This window comes from Phocoena sinus, chromosome 18 (assembly GCF_008692025.1).
Source record: "Phocoena sinus isolate mPhoSin1 chromosome 18, mPhoSin1.pri, whole genome shotgun sequence".
Lineage (NCBI taxonomy): Eukaryota > Metazoa > Chordata > Mammalia > Artiodactyla > Phocoenidae > Phocoena > Phocoena sinus.
Window position 1 is genome coordinate 4,309,621 of NC_045780.1, and position 14,509 is coordinate 4,324,129.

The window sequence follows — 14,509 nt, forward strand, 5'->3', positions numbered from 1 at the left end:
AGTGCATGAGTATATACTTCTTTAGAAAGCATTCAACAGTTAGAAAAAGAGTAGAATCCCATTTGTTATCACCTCTGAACCTGGTTCCCTTTTCCTTTCTTCAGAAATAACCATAATTTATTCCTGCCATATTACAGAACATTTTTTCAGAAGAAAAATTATTGACTGAAACTCAGTGAGAATACAAGTTTTAATATTGTCTTTTTTTAAAGAAACACCTGAAATATCTAGAGTTTAGACAATACAAAATGGCAAAAAAAAAAAAAAAAAAAAGGGCTTCCCTGGTGGCGCAGTGGTTGAGAGTACGCCTGCCGATGCCGGGGACACGGGTTCGTGCCCCGGTCCGGGAAGATCCCACATGCCGTAGAGCGGCTGGGCCCGTCAGCCATGGCCGCTGAGCCTGCGCGTCCGGAGCCTGTACTCCGCAATGTGAGAGGCCACAACTCTAAGAAGCCTGTGTACCGCAAAAAAAAAAAAAAGAGCTTCCCATGAGATGTTGGATATATTTACTCTGTAAGCCCAGCTTCATAAATTCAACATGTCTCAATGGAAGGAAAATGGCGTGAAAGCTCTGGGCTTACATGACTAATTGATGTGCCCTCCAGAGTGTTTCTTGGAAGAAAGAAAGAAAGAAAGTGAGGGAGGGAGAGAGAGAGAAAGGAAGGAAGGATGGAAGGAGGGAAGAAAGGAAGAAAGAACGAAAGGGAGGGAGGGAGAGAGGAAGGAAGGAAGGAAGAAAGAAGAAGGAAAGAAAGAAAGAATCTCAGTCCTGAGGTTGTATCTACATAAGGAGGCCTCTGCCAATGTCTAAGCAGTTTTCCCCAAGGCTGTTTAGTGTTCCACACCGATGACTCAAGTTAGGCGAGAGGTAGACAGGTGGCACCTACCACGGGTGACCTGTTAACAGTGTATCAGGAGACTGGATTTTCATAAAATAGGATAAAATGCCCTGGTTTGCAGTGTTTCGCAAAGCAGACATGATTCCCCAGGCACAGAATAAACAGCCAAAGTTTCTGTGTGCTGGTTAATTCCTTTCTCACATGTTTTAGTGGAACCACTGACTACCGGGATGTAATTCCACGATTCAGGTGCTCTGAACATTCTATAATCTGTAAATGGTACTTTCATGGCCGAAAAGGGTTCATGCAGCTTCCCTCTGGCTACCATCCAGGGCAGAGTCCTTGGCACCGGGCATCTCGTTCCTTTGACCAGATGGACGAGATGCGGGACTCTGGATGGGTGACCTGGCCACTCTCCGGAGGTCAGGACAGGAGACTGGAATCCTTCACGGACGTGGGAATGAGTCAACAGTGAATGGGCAGGCACCCATGGTGGATACACCTGCTCTTACAGCCAGCACCTTGAGCGCCCTGGCAGGACTCGAGGACAGGCCAGTCGCCACGTGTCCTGTGCTTTGCTGGCGCTGATGGCCTCTGGAGGAGAGAGCACCTGGCTTTCTTTCTTTGTCACCCATGCCCAGGCAGTCAGTTCATGGCAAGTTTGAGCGGAATATTTCTTAGAAGTCGTCTGGCAGCCAGATTGTTTTTGGACTGATATCATTTTGAAAGGATCTATTAAAGGAAATGATTAGTTGGGGATTATGATGACCACACACCTTGGGGGCGGGGGAAATGGGTCCATGACCTGCTGCCCTGAGCCTAATTCTGGACAGCCCTGTTGTGTGTGTGTGGGGGGGGGGGTCCCGAAGGATTTGGAGAGAAGAAGAACCCCCCAGAGTAAACTTACAAAGCTGGTTTACTCCATGAGTAAAATACTCTTAACCAATGGCCTCCAGGCTGACAATCAGGTCGATCTATTCAACAACCGAGGAACTGTGCAAAATGAGGGCAAGCAACAAAACACAGCCCAGGCCCTGCCCTCGAGGGACTGACAGTTACTTACCGCTGTCCCGCACACCGCGCGCAGGCCTGGCCCACAGCAGGCGCTCAGTACACAGGCGTTAACCGGGAAGGCAGGAAGGATCCGTCACAGAACGCGCGCCTGCAAGCGGGGAGGGCAGGGATTCAAGGAGGGTTTGAAGAAGGATTTGTAGCATTTTGAGAAGCACACTTGGCCATGTTTGAGAGCACTGGCTTTGGAGTCAGGCAGGCCTGTTTCAAATTCTTTTTTTAAAAAAAATATTTATTTATTTATGTATTTTGGCTGCGCCGGGTCCTAGTTGCGGGGTCCTCGTTGAGGCATGCAAACTCTTAGTTGCAGCATGCATGTGAGAAGCTAGTTCCCCGACCAGGGATAGAACCCAGGCCCCCTGCATTGGGAGTGTGAAGTCTTACCCACTGGACCACCAGAGAAGTCCCCTGTTTCAAATTCTTACTGCCGCTTACAAACTTTGTGATCATGGGCAAACTCCTGAATATTTCCAAGCCTCAGTTTCCGCATCTGTAAAACAGGGTCAATAATACTGACCTTGCAGCATTGCTTTACAAATGAAAGGAGATAACATATGTGAAGCCTTTAACACACTCGGTAAGTAGAGACAATTATTACCATGTAAAAGATATGACAAAGTGATGTGTTCAGGGAACTACAAGCAACTTAACAAGCGTGGATCTGGCCACGTGTGCGTCAGCCAAGAGCAAGGAGGCTGGAAGGGGGCGGGGCCACCTCCAAAGAGCCTTGTAGGGCAGCGTTTGGGACCTGACCTAAGTCCAGAGAGAACCAGTGGAAGGTCTGGCTGGGATAGGAGTGAAAGTAGGATGGAGGGGAGGGGGGAGAGGGGAGGAGCCATCTCTACCCGCGGGTGTTGAAATGTAAACACAAGGAAACACGGCTGTTTGCTGAAGGCTCTTCACGAGATTGAAAGAGGGAAGACCACCAGCTCAGAAGTCCTTGGCTCCCAGCCCGCAGGCCATGTCACAAGATCTCAAGGACGTTTGCTAACTTTGCAGGTACGCGTCTTCACATTGAGGGGCGTGTGCCTGTTCTGGGCTTTTGACTGGACGCACGGTGTGGACGTGCAGCCATAGGACGCAGGCTGGGAGGCGTGCTCACTGTGGGCTGTCACTGAACTGCGCTCCTCCGCGCACGCTGCGTCTCCTGCTTGTTTTCAAGGAGATCTATGAAGGCTCTTATTTTCCACTTCCAGGTTTTCTGTAATCTTCAGAGGTGAGTAAAGAAGATGTGGGGAATACAAACACTGATTAGGGCCAAAAAACAAAGACGAAAACCTCTCCAAAACGAGTTCGGCACACCAGCTCTTGGACCCTGGAGGATTAGGGACCTCAGTTTCTCCAGCTGTACAGTAGTGGTCCCTGCCTCCTTAGGACTGCTGTGAGGACTCAAAAGAGAGAAGCTGCCTGGAGCACGGACGCCGTAGGAGGTCTTAAGTCTGTAGGAACTGAACTTGACAACGATGGTGAAACAGACCCTAACACCTGCCAACGAGGATTCCGAGGTGGGAGCTCCAGGCACAAAAGCAGTAAGGACGATGCATCTCTCCCTTCTGTCGCTTAAAAAGAGAACAAGACCAAAAATAAACCCAAATAAAACCACAAAATTTCCATTCAGGGCCTGCTCTGTGCAGAATTTCAAAATAGGCAAAATTTATTTTTGACTTTCACTACCCTGAATTAAAAAAAAAAAAACCATAACATCAAATTTCCCTTCTTAACCATTTTAAAGTGAATAGTTCCGTAGTTTCACATTGTTGTGAAACCAGTCTCCAGAACTTTTTCCATCCTGCAAAACTGAAACTCCATATCCATGGAACACTGACCTCCCCCGTCCCCCTCCCCCAGCCCCTGGTGACCACCATCCTACTTTCTGTCTCTATGAATTTGATTGCTCTCGGTATCTCATATAAGTGGCGTCATGCAGTATTTGTCTTTTTGTGAATGGCTTATTTCACTTAGCGTGACGTCCTCAAGGTTTATCCATGATGTAGCGTGTGTCAGGATATCCTTCCTTTTAAAGGCTGAATAATATTCCGCTGTATGGAGGGACCACATTCTGTTTATCTGTTCATCCCCCAAAGGAAACTTGGGTTCCTTCCACCTTTTGGCTTCTGTGAATAATGCTGCTGTGAACATCTATACAAATAACTCTCTCTCCCCTTCCTCCCTCCCTCTCCTTCCTTCTGATTTGTAATCCAAGTTTCTGGTGATTTCACCCTTTACTCAACATTCTGTCATCAGGAAAGGAGATCTGAGAAATCATCAACACCTTGGTGCAAATGTGATTAACGTGTTATCTCTAAATGAGAGTGAATTTTAAAAAGAGAACCTAAGGGGAAGGCACATAAGGAAATGAATATCAAGATCTTGGGTTTCAGGCTGAGGTCTCTGGACGGGGGCTGTGTGGGCCTGTGGACTCCCTGGAACATCTCAGAGCGGACTAGGGGTTCTCCACCCATGAATGCACAGCTCTGTTCCCATCAGACCAGAACTTCCTTGTCTTATGTGCCAATTCCAAACTGAGCCCGTCTGAAGCACCAAACTCACAGAGGAAATCTAAAAATTAAGCCTCCACGCCTCTTAATCATTTCATTTTATACCAGGAGGGAAAATCCTTATCAGATACTCATTCTACTCAAATCACGGCTCAAGTCAAAGCCCAGAACCCTCCTTCATGCCGAGCCTTGGCCTCGCTCTGGCTTCTCAGGAGCCGGACCTCCTGCGTGTTTCTAATCCACCCACCGTGGGTTTACTAATCTTCTCTTATCTTTTCCTCCTGATGGGCTCCTGCTCTGCTCTCCACACCTGTCAGTTCACCCCCCTCCCATCATTAACCACCACCATCGTGTTGTTGCCAGAAACGCAAACCCTCCTACAGCCCAGGACGTGCAAGCGCGGAGATGTTTTTCCTCCTACAGACTTCGCACTCTGTGTTCTCAGGAAATGTTAATAAGCTGCAGGAATTCATGGCTGTTCAGTGAAGTCTCGCTCTTCTTTCTTCAGTGGTAGCCTGTCAACTTTAATCAGCTGCGAGACCTGTGTGCTTCCTTTCGCGATGCCTCTCACATCCCTCCCCCGCTATCCGCTCCACACAGGCTGGGGGTGTGGGCTTGCCGGGAAGACAACGGTAGATGTCAAAGCAACTCTGGCGGCAAATGCAGAGTTTGGAAGCATAGCCAGGGCTAATTACCAAGCGGTGGGGTGACCAGCCGAGAGTCAGGTGAGCGGGAACTGTTGAGTAGGGATGAAGGTGGTGGAGGATGAGGGTGGGTGCCAGGTTCAGGAACAAACGCAGAAAAGAGAGCAGGAACCCGAAACCCAAGGAGGAACTGGATCCTGGAGATAGCGTTCTGCTGACTGCTTTTTTTTTAAAAAAATGAGTAGACCACTCAGCTGTGTTTTGGGGATATGTCCTTTCTTTAAGACTCCCCATTCCCAATGAAAACCCTCATGGTATTTAAAAAATATCTTTCTTAGACCAGTTACACTAAAGTCTCTGAAGATGGGCAAACCAGAAGCTTCCCAGGGGATGTCAGAGAAGCCAGAAATAAGCACTACTTGATCCTCTGCCCCTGCATCCGTCCTCCATACTGCTTCCAGCTGAACCTTTGTAGTGATGCTTTAGGACCTCCTATGGCTCTCCATTGACTTCTGAGTTGGCCGGGTTCCTCGTCCTGTTCTTTGAGACGCTGGACGTCCTGGCTGAGCCCACCTCCACCCAGTGGCCTGCCTGTCTTCCTCTCACTGCCCATCTTGCTGTTTTTCCCGCAGTGTCCTTGGACGTGATGCGGGGAGCCTGCTTGACTCCTGCCGTACGGAGGCCCTGGGTGGGACAGGCCCGGGTAAGGTACAGGCGTGGGAAGGACAGCCCATCTGGCAGGCAGAACACGGTGTCTGAAGCCATGTGAGCAAACACAATTTTTGTAATAATATGAAAATAATGTACATGTGGATCTAAAAGCAACGTCACTCTCAGATAGGAATGAACACATTCTCTGTGGGCTCCAACGGGACCAGCACAGGGTCATGGCCCTCAGCGACATCAGTTTACAGGGTGTGATTTTTTTTTTAATTCTTTATTGCAATACATAGGCTCATCCTACACCCAATTTACTATCTGTTTAAATACGTCTCGTGGGCTTCCCTGGTGGCGCAGTGGTTGAGTCCGCCTGCCAATTCAGGGGACACGGGTTCGAGCCCTGGTCTGGGAAGATCCCACATGCCGCGGAGCAGCTCAGCCCGTGTGCCACAACTACTGAGCCCGCGCGCCTAGAGCCCGTGCTCCACAACAAGAGAAGCCACCGCAATGAGAAGCCCGCTTGCCGCAACTAGAGAAAGCCCATGCGCAGCAACGAACACCCAACGCAGACAAAAATAAATAAATAAATTTATTTTAAAAGTAAGTAAATAAATAAATAAATACGTCTCGTGAACTTGAGTCCACGTCATAGCTTTGGTTCAGTCATTTCCAGGTAACCCTCTGCATTGTTTGTAAAATACTGACTTAAAACAGATTTCCTTCAGGTGGAGAAGGGAATGGAGCTGATAAATCAACAAGTGCTGTCTGGACAGGGAGAGGGCAGAGAAGAGGAATAATTAACATTTCCTGAACACTGGCAATGGTACAACCACTTTTATGCTCATTTTATCTGAGGCAACTGGGGGCTCAGAGACACTAAGTTACTGTCCTAAGTGAACAGGGGTGTGGAGTGCAGATCCTGAGAGGTTCATTCAAGAGCTCACGCTGTCTGCAGCCCATCCCCCTGCCTCCCAAGGTTCTGGGGCCCAGAGTGAGCAGACAATAAATGGCGTCTAATTATGGCCCGTGCTTATCTTGCTGTAACGCATTTGGCAGCCAGGTAACTTGAGATCCAGATGCTTTCCCCGCAGCAAGGTCAGACTGTGAGGCTATTGGATGAAGGTCAGGAGAAGCTGACCAGTGTCGTGGGGCTGGGACAGTGTGGAGGAGGCAGGACACACAGGCCCACGCTGCCAGGCTGCCCACCACCCAGACACCTTCCCTCTTCCTGTTGCTGCCGTGATCAGCTTCATGGCCTTCGCGGGGGACGGAAGCCTGTTTCCCATGCGCTCACCATGGAAATTTGTAAGCCTGATACCTTGGAGCCCTCTGTCTTTAATTGCTATTTGGATGGCTCGGACATTAGTTAATCCTCTGCTATCGTGAAATCCATTCAACAAACATTAGTTATATGCCTAGCATGCCGTAGGGGCTGGGAATTCAAGATGGATACGAAATAGCCTCTGCCCTATAGGGACTCCCTGTTTGGCGGGGGACAGTGAAATAATTGTGGGAGGAAAGGCAGGTGGAGGGGTACGATGTGAGCGCAGAGGCAGACGTGGATAAATGCAAGAAGGCTCCGGAGAGGGTGACGTTTGAGCTGCCTTGTGAAAGGTGGGCTTCCCAGGTGCAGAGGGGAAGGGCACCACAGGTATTCAGACAGCCCAGGCACATGGGGAGAATGCTAGTAGTTCAGGATGCTTTAGGGAAACTGGTTGGAGCTGGAAGATGATTTGACTCATCTTGTAGACGGTAGGAGCCTCTGAAGGTTTTTGAGCAGCAGAGAGGTGCAATCAGGTCTATGTGAATTTTAAAAATCACCCATAAAATAGTGTGAAGACAGGCTGAATTGGAATAAAGCCAGGGTACATGTGTTAGAAATATTCTACAGCACAGAAGGCAGTGGCAGTGACCTCAGCTTGGGTAGTGGCACTAGGAAAGGAGGGCAGGGAACAGACAAGGGACATACCAGCTGTGGTCACAGAAGAGTGTGTACACGTGGCCATTTTCACAGCTGTCCTGGTTCATTGGAAAAATAGCTTTTCCACGAAAATATCACCGACTCTTTTTTTTTTTTTTTTTTTTTTATGCGTTACGCGGGCCTCTCACTGTTGTGGCCTCTCCCGTTGCGGAGGACAGGCTCCGGACGCGCAGGCTCAGCGGCCATGGCTCACGGGCCCAGCCGCTCCGCGGCATGTGGGATCCTCCCAGACCGGGGCACGAACCCGTGTCCCCTGCATCGGCAGGCGGACTCTCAACCACTGCGCCACCAGGGAAGCCCCTATCACCGACTCTTGAGTGACCCTGGTTAAATAACGTAATTTCTCTGTGCCCCATCTGTAAAATGGGCGTAATTCCATGTACTGAATAGATGTTATGAATGTTAAATAGAGCAAGCACATCATACTGCAAATTATGAATTGTCAATATGTGTGAATTATTTTCACCTTCCCATAATCTTCCTCACTTGAAAATAAGGTTAATATCAATATACTGCCCTGCTCTCATGAGATAATTGGGCTAATATTCCGATTGAAGGTAAAGGTCCTCATTTTTCTGGGGTAGATTTTATTCTTGTGAGATGTGGGTATGTAGATATGTGTATTTATCTCACGCTAGTGTCAAGATAAAAATAGATACTATCCTTCAAAAGAAAGCTAAATAAGTGAAGTGTGTTTATAAAGATTTATGTATGGAGCTAAATTAACTCTTGAGAACTGAGGTATTTATAGTCATTATTTCACTTCATTCTAAGAACAAGTACAGATGAACATGTCAAAAATGCCGACAGTTATTGTTCTCTTATAATTTGATTTCTTACGTATTCTAATTATGTTCTTTTAATTAGTAACCACTCTGGTTCTTTTGCTTCCCCTGAAGTGAGACTGAACTCACTTCCTAATGCAAAACAGTTTGTAATTTTTATGTAAGATGACATGCTATTAAGTAAAAAGAATGACAATTGTTTTTCCACTAAATACTTCGTAATGATAAAAGAGAACTTAAGTAAATCACTGAGTACGTATCTCATTTATAAAGCGTCTTGAAAAAGTCACCGTGTCATCACTCCCAGATTCTTCTGATTCGAAGTAAAGATGACACTAAAGCTGCCTACATTTTAACTTTGGGAATTTATCCAAGATTTCGACCAGGCAAGGGTGAAGTGGAACAAAGATGGCGCATTTCAAAAGGTTTAAAAAAATATAGCTGTGAGGATCTCATTAGGAACATGCTTGAGAGCTTGTTCAGTTGTTATAATAACACGGGACAGCGTGCATTCAGCTCACTGGCGGGTCAGGACCGGCCGCACCACGTGCTTCACACACATCATTTCACGGAACACGAAATGACTGATCGCTTCACATCACCAGAATTCTCTTCAGCGCGATGCTTTATCATCACCTCCCATGCTCCCAAATTTAATTTTCCTGCTTCAGCATATCAGTTCCTGGGGATAAAGGCACCTATATATCAGGTTGGACAAATATTTACAGGGGAAAAAAAGGGAGTAATGAAGTCTTGAGAAGTTAGAGATACCTAGTCTCTGTGATCCCATTTCATAGGCTCTGCTTGTCTCTTATTATAGAATAAGACATTTTTGTTCTTGCAGATACATGCTGAAATATTTAGGGTACAGTGTCTGGGTGTTTGCAATTCACCTTCAGTGGTTGAGTAACAAAAAACTTCTTGTGTGCAGAGAGGTAGAGAGACAGAGATAGATAAAGTGGCAGTGGGAGACAGGGAGGGAGACAGAGACTGATAAAGATTGAGGAAAAAAAGTGGCAATGTGCGGACAATTGGTAAATCTTTTACCCAGAACTGAAACTGAAAAAAAAGTATATGTGAAGAATTTTTTAAGATTTAGCAATAGTTGAAGGGCAATAGAATTTGTCTGTGAATGCATTCAAGGTCCATAGATAAAACAAAGGTGACATCTCCCAAGCAAATTTTTTCTCTTTATAATGGTAACCTCAGTATGTTGACATTATTACGGTAACTATGATTCCCATTTTTGAAAACATGATTAACAGACTTTATTTTTGCGTACAGTTTTATTAGGTTAGCAGAAACATTGGGCAGATACTACATAGAGTTCCATATGCCCACCCGCTGCCCCTCTAGCCCCTCACACAGTTTCTACTGTCATTAACATCTTCTTTCAGTGTGGCTACAATGAATGAACCAATACTGATGCATTTTTATTAACTAAAGTCCATAGTTTACATGAAGGTCCCATTTTGTGTTATACATTGGGTTGTACAGTCTATGGATTTTGACATATGTATAATGACGAGTCCACCACTATAACATCATAAACAGCAGTCTCACTGCCCTAAAAATCCTCTGCCTGTACATTCCTCCCTCCTCCTAACCCCTGGCAACCACTGACCTTTTTTTTTACTGTCTCCATAGTTTTGCCTTTTCCAGAATGTCATATAGTTGGAGTCACTAGTATGTAGCCTGGCTTCTCTCATTTAGTAATACATAGTTCAGATTCCTCTATGTCTTTTCATGCCTGATAGCTCATTTCTTTTTACCATTGAATAACATCCCGTTGTCTGGATGTACCAGTTTGTTTATCCATTAACCTACTGGAGGACATCTTGGTTGCTTCCAGTGTTTGGCGATGATAAACAAACATTTGTATGCAGGTTTTCATGTGGACCTACGTTTTCAACTCATTTGGGTAAATACCAAGGAGCTCGATTGCTAGATTGTATGGTAAGACTATGCTTAGCTTTGTGGAAAACTGCCATGCTGTCTTCCAAAGCAGCTGTACCATTCTGCGTTCCCACCAGCCATGAATGAGCATTCCAGTTGCTCCCCATCCTTGTCAGCATTTGGTATTATCAGCTCTTTGAATTTTAGCCATTCTAGAAGGTATGTTGTGGCATTTCATTGTTTTAACTTGCAATTCTCTGACACATAATGCTTGTTTGACATCTGAATATTGCCATCTCTATTTTGATGAGGTGTCTCTTCAGATCTCTTGCTCATTTTTATACTGGGTTGTTTTCTTACTGCAATTTGAATGGCTTAAAAAAAAAAGTGGGTCATTTCATGAATAAATGAACAGGAGTGAATAGAGAACGTCATTTATTCAGCAACTGTGGCAGAAACTGCATTCCCCTTTTCCCTTACTAACGGAACCCTCACATTGCTGCAGACAAGGTCCCTGGCTTATATTACTTAGTATTTCAGACTCTTTGGCACTCAGGGGTATGTCACAGTGTGACACAGGTCTGGCCAATAAGAAGCAAACAGAAGGTGCTGGTTGGGGCCTCCCAGAAAGGTTGTTAAGGGGAAGATTCAGTTGGCGGGCATCTCTTTGGTCTTACGTCCTTTACCCATCCCCCTACAATTTTCCAGAATATGATACAATGTCCAGAAGGGGAGCAGCCATCTTGTGAGAGGAAGACAAAGCCACATGCCAAGGACAGCAGAGCCAACGGGGGAGAAGCAGCCTGAGATATACTGACACCCTGGAGATATTGCAGACCCTCCAGGCTGTCTCCAGACTTCCTGTCACGTGGTAAGAAGCAACCCCTGTTGGTCTGCACTTTACTCAAGTTTCTGTTACAGGCAACCAATTTACTCCCTGATTTGGCAACATTTTTCCAGCTAAGTATGAGGCATCAGCCCCTTAAGGCAACTGCTCTGAGCAATTTTACTTAAAGGGCTGGTTCACAGAAGTACTATATTTGAAGAAAATTCTCTACATTATGGACACAATACTAAGGGTAGGGTTCTATTTACTACCTATTCAGCACTGCACTAGACATCACGGGGGAAGGAAACCGTAGTATAAAATAAGGACCTTACCCTTATGGAACTTACCATCTAATTAGAGATAAAACCGACTTATATGAAACAATCCTGAACACTTCAGGACAGTACAATTAAGGGCTAATAGTGGGTGCGAATTAAGTGTAGCAGCAGTTCATATAAAGTTGGAGGGGGGTCACTGAAGACAGGAGAAGCAAGGGAAATGTGATTAGCAACCCTGAAAACAGACTCTGGGTATCTTACACCTTCACATTTTTGAATTCTAAATCAATGACCTAAATATAGACCTGGAAGCTATTCCCCTGGGTAAATGAAGATAAAATGAAGGAAAGCCATTGCAACTTGAATAACAAGTCAGCTTTGAATGCAACAGAAATTTATCACCCTACTATCAATATTACAAAGACCGAGCACTGTAATAATTCACTAAAACCCCGTTTACCTCATTAGTGACCAGAGTATTTCATGTTGACATGATACGGAAATGAAATATGTCACCTTAAAATAGAGCTTTAAAAACGCTTCCTTTGGAAGTAATGTAGGTTAATAGATTACACATGAAGAGGGATGCATGCTTTTTCTTCTGCATTTCTGGTGCTTCAAACTTTGTTAAAACTGTTATCAGCTGCTATGCACTTTCCCTAGCATTTAGTTGCTGTTAGGGGCCGGATCAGATGTGGGTAGTTATCACATGTCTGTAAAGACAACCTGAGTTAGTTTTTCTAGGACTCTTTATTGAGATTTGAACTTATTTCCTAAAAGCTTTTCAATTTAGTGACCTTATTGGTAAACCAAAAGCATAAAGGCAAGTAAAATAAAGATAACACTTCCATTTGATGTTTTTAAACCCCTTTCCTTCAGGACCTAGGAGAACATAATTGGCTTTTCTTTTTTCTTGTCTTCCTTTCCTTCCTTTTCCTCCTCCCTTTTCTTTCCTTAAGCTTACCCCCGAGTCATCAATCAAGTCCCACTGCCAGGGGGCTTGGCTGGGCAGTTTAAGGGATACCCTGTATTTAATAGGTATTGTGGATTCTCTCACATTTGGGCGGACGGAGACTGAAGTCGGGGGCGGGGGAGAAGAAGAGAGGAATCTGCAGAGGGAATGAGAAGACTCTGCAGGCAGAATGCTGACGGATTTGAGAAGGGCATAAGACCAACCGAGGGCATGGCTGTAATCCTCTCAGGGTCGTGAACCCTCAACTCTGCAGCACACAGGTAGATAGATGGACCTCTGTCTCCAAGAGCCCTCAAACCCAGGGAAGGTTAGGGTATGGGTGGAAACCCAAAGGGACTGCAGTGGCACATCGTAAGCGGAGGTGCTGCACGGCCCCCAGGCTAAACTCTGCCCAAAGAGTCCCTACCTGTCCACTCCGGGAGGGACTCCGGCTAAAGCCTCAGCCCGACCCCAGGGGCGGAGGACGAAGGGCTAGAGCCACCTCCTCCGCAATCCCCCGCCCCCCGGCGCCGACGCGCCGCACTCCTGCCGCGCCCCCATTGGCCGAGGCGCTCGCCAATCCGGGAGCAGCGGCCGGCGAGCCGGCCCTGGTTGGTGGAGCCGGTGCTGGGCCCCCCTCTCGCTCCGGCCTGGCCCCCCGCCGGGAGGGGGCGTGGCCGCGGCCGTGGCCGGGCCGGAGGCGGCGTCGCTGGCGCCGCTGCGTGCGGGGCGGTGCGGGGTGGGGGCGCCGGGCGGCCGCGAAGCGGCGGGACCATGGAGCTGGGAGCGCGGCGTCGGCGCCGGCGGCGGAACCGCGGACCGGTGAGTGCGGGCTGCGGCCGGCCGGCTCCCTGTGCCCGGCCTTGACCCCTGCGCTGCTCGGCTTCGGGCCGGGCGGCTGCCCCGCGGGCAGAGGCGGGCGCGGGCCCCGCAGCCCCGCGGCCAAGTGAACTTGCTGCATTGCCCGGGCGCTCGGGCGGGCGGTGGGGCCCACTGCGGCCGCGCCGCCGCCCGCGCCCGCCCTGCAGCCCGGCGCATCCTCCCAGCCGGCTCCCGCGCCGGCCCGGGCTTCCCGCCGTCGCCGCGCGGCCCGGCGCCGTTCTCGCCCGCGCCGCCCCCCGGCCCCGGTGTGCGCCACCCGGCTGCGGGGCAGGCGCCCGCCATCCCGGCCGCAGGTGGCGCCCGGGCCTCGGCCCGCGCCGCACGCGTGGGCCCGGGGCTGCCTCGCGTCCGGGAGCCTCGCGTCCCTCCGGGCTGCGCGCGGTCTCGCCGCACCTGGCCCAGTCCCCCCGTGCCCGCCGCCCGGGTCCGGCCCTCTCCCCTCGGCTTCGCCCTCCCCGCGGCCGGTGCCCCCTCCCCCGGGGCTGCGGGCGCCCGTGGTCCTGGTCCCGGCCTCGGTAGCCGGGCTGGGCTCCGGGTGCCGGGAAGGGGTCGGCAGCCTGCGAGCGGCCCGCTGCGGGGCGCGAGGACTGGGCGCGCCGGGGCCCGCGGGCCGGGATGCGTCCTCCCGGGAGGCTCTCCCGGCGGGGCCTGGCTCTCGCGCCTCCTCCGCGCCGGGGCTTCGGCGAGGGGAAAGCCTTTGCCTCTCCGTGTGTGCTGCTTAACCGGCAATGGCGATTTCTCCTTGGTTCAGCTTCTGTGCAAGGGAGAGTTCCCTGATGGAGAGCAGAGTTCTTAATTATTAAGAAACTCGGCTGTGGGTTTAAGGATGAATGGAGCATCTCGTTTCTTAGCTGCTATTGGGCGAAATAGGAATTCTTTCTCATTTGGGGATGAATTTTAAATTCTCAGTTATTACCAGCAGTAATTATTAAGTTTTTAACAACTGACAATTAAAAAGGGCTGTTTTTGCTTTGAAGCTCTTCAAATCAAATGCATCGTGGGGCATGAAAGATTAAGAATCGGAATCCACATTTTTTAAGGGCAGGAGCCAGCCATTAGAAATGTTTTGCATCTTAAAAAAAATTAGGTTTGTCTAAAACTTAAAATGTCTGCTTCTCTGTCAAAACTAGGTTCAAAGTGTTATAATTGACTTACTTCTCTATTGCCTCTGGGGCAAATTCTGTTGAATGCTGG

At 48.5% G+C, this 14,509-nt stretch overlaps 1 protein-coding gene across 2 annotated transcripts in view; it reads left to right on the plus strand.

Moving 5' to 3' along the window:
• The first annotated feature begins 13,191 nt into the window (after positions 1-13,191).
• WASF3 (WASP family member 3) overlaps positions 13,192-14,509 on the plus strand; it is a 92,660-nt gene continuing 91,342 nt past the window's right edge. For both annotated transcript variants that reach the window (XM_032611682.1, XM_032611684.1), the window contains exon 1: positions 13,192-13,255. The gene's annotated coding sequence lies outside the window, so the exon portion shown is untranslated. The remainder of the gene's footprint in view (positions 13,256-14,509) is intronic.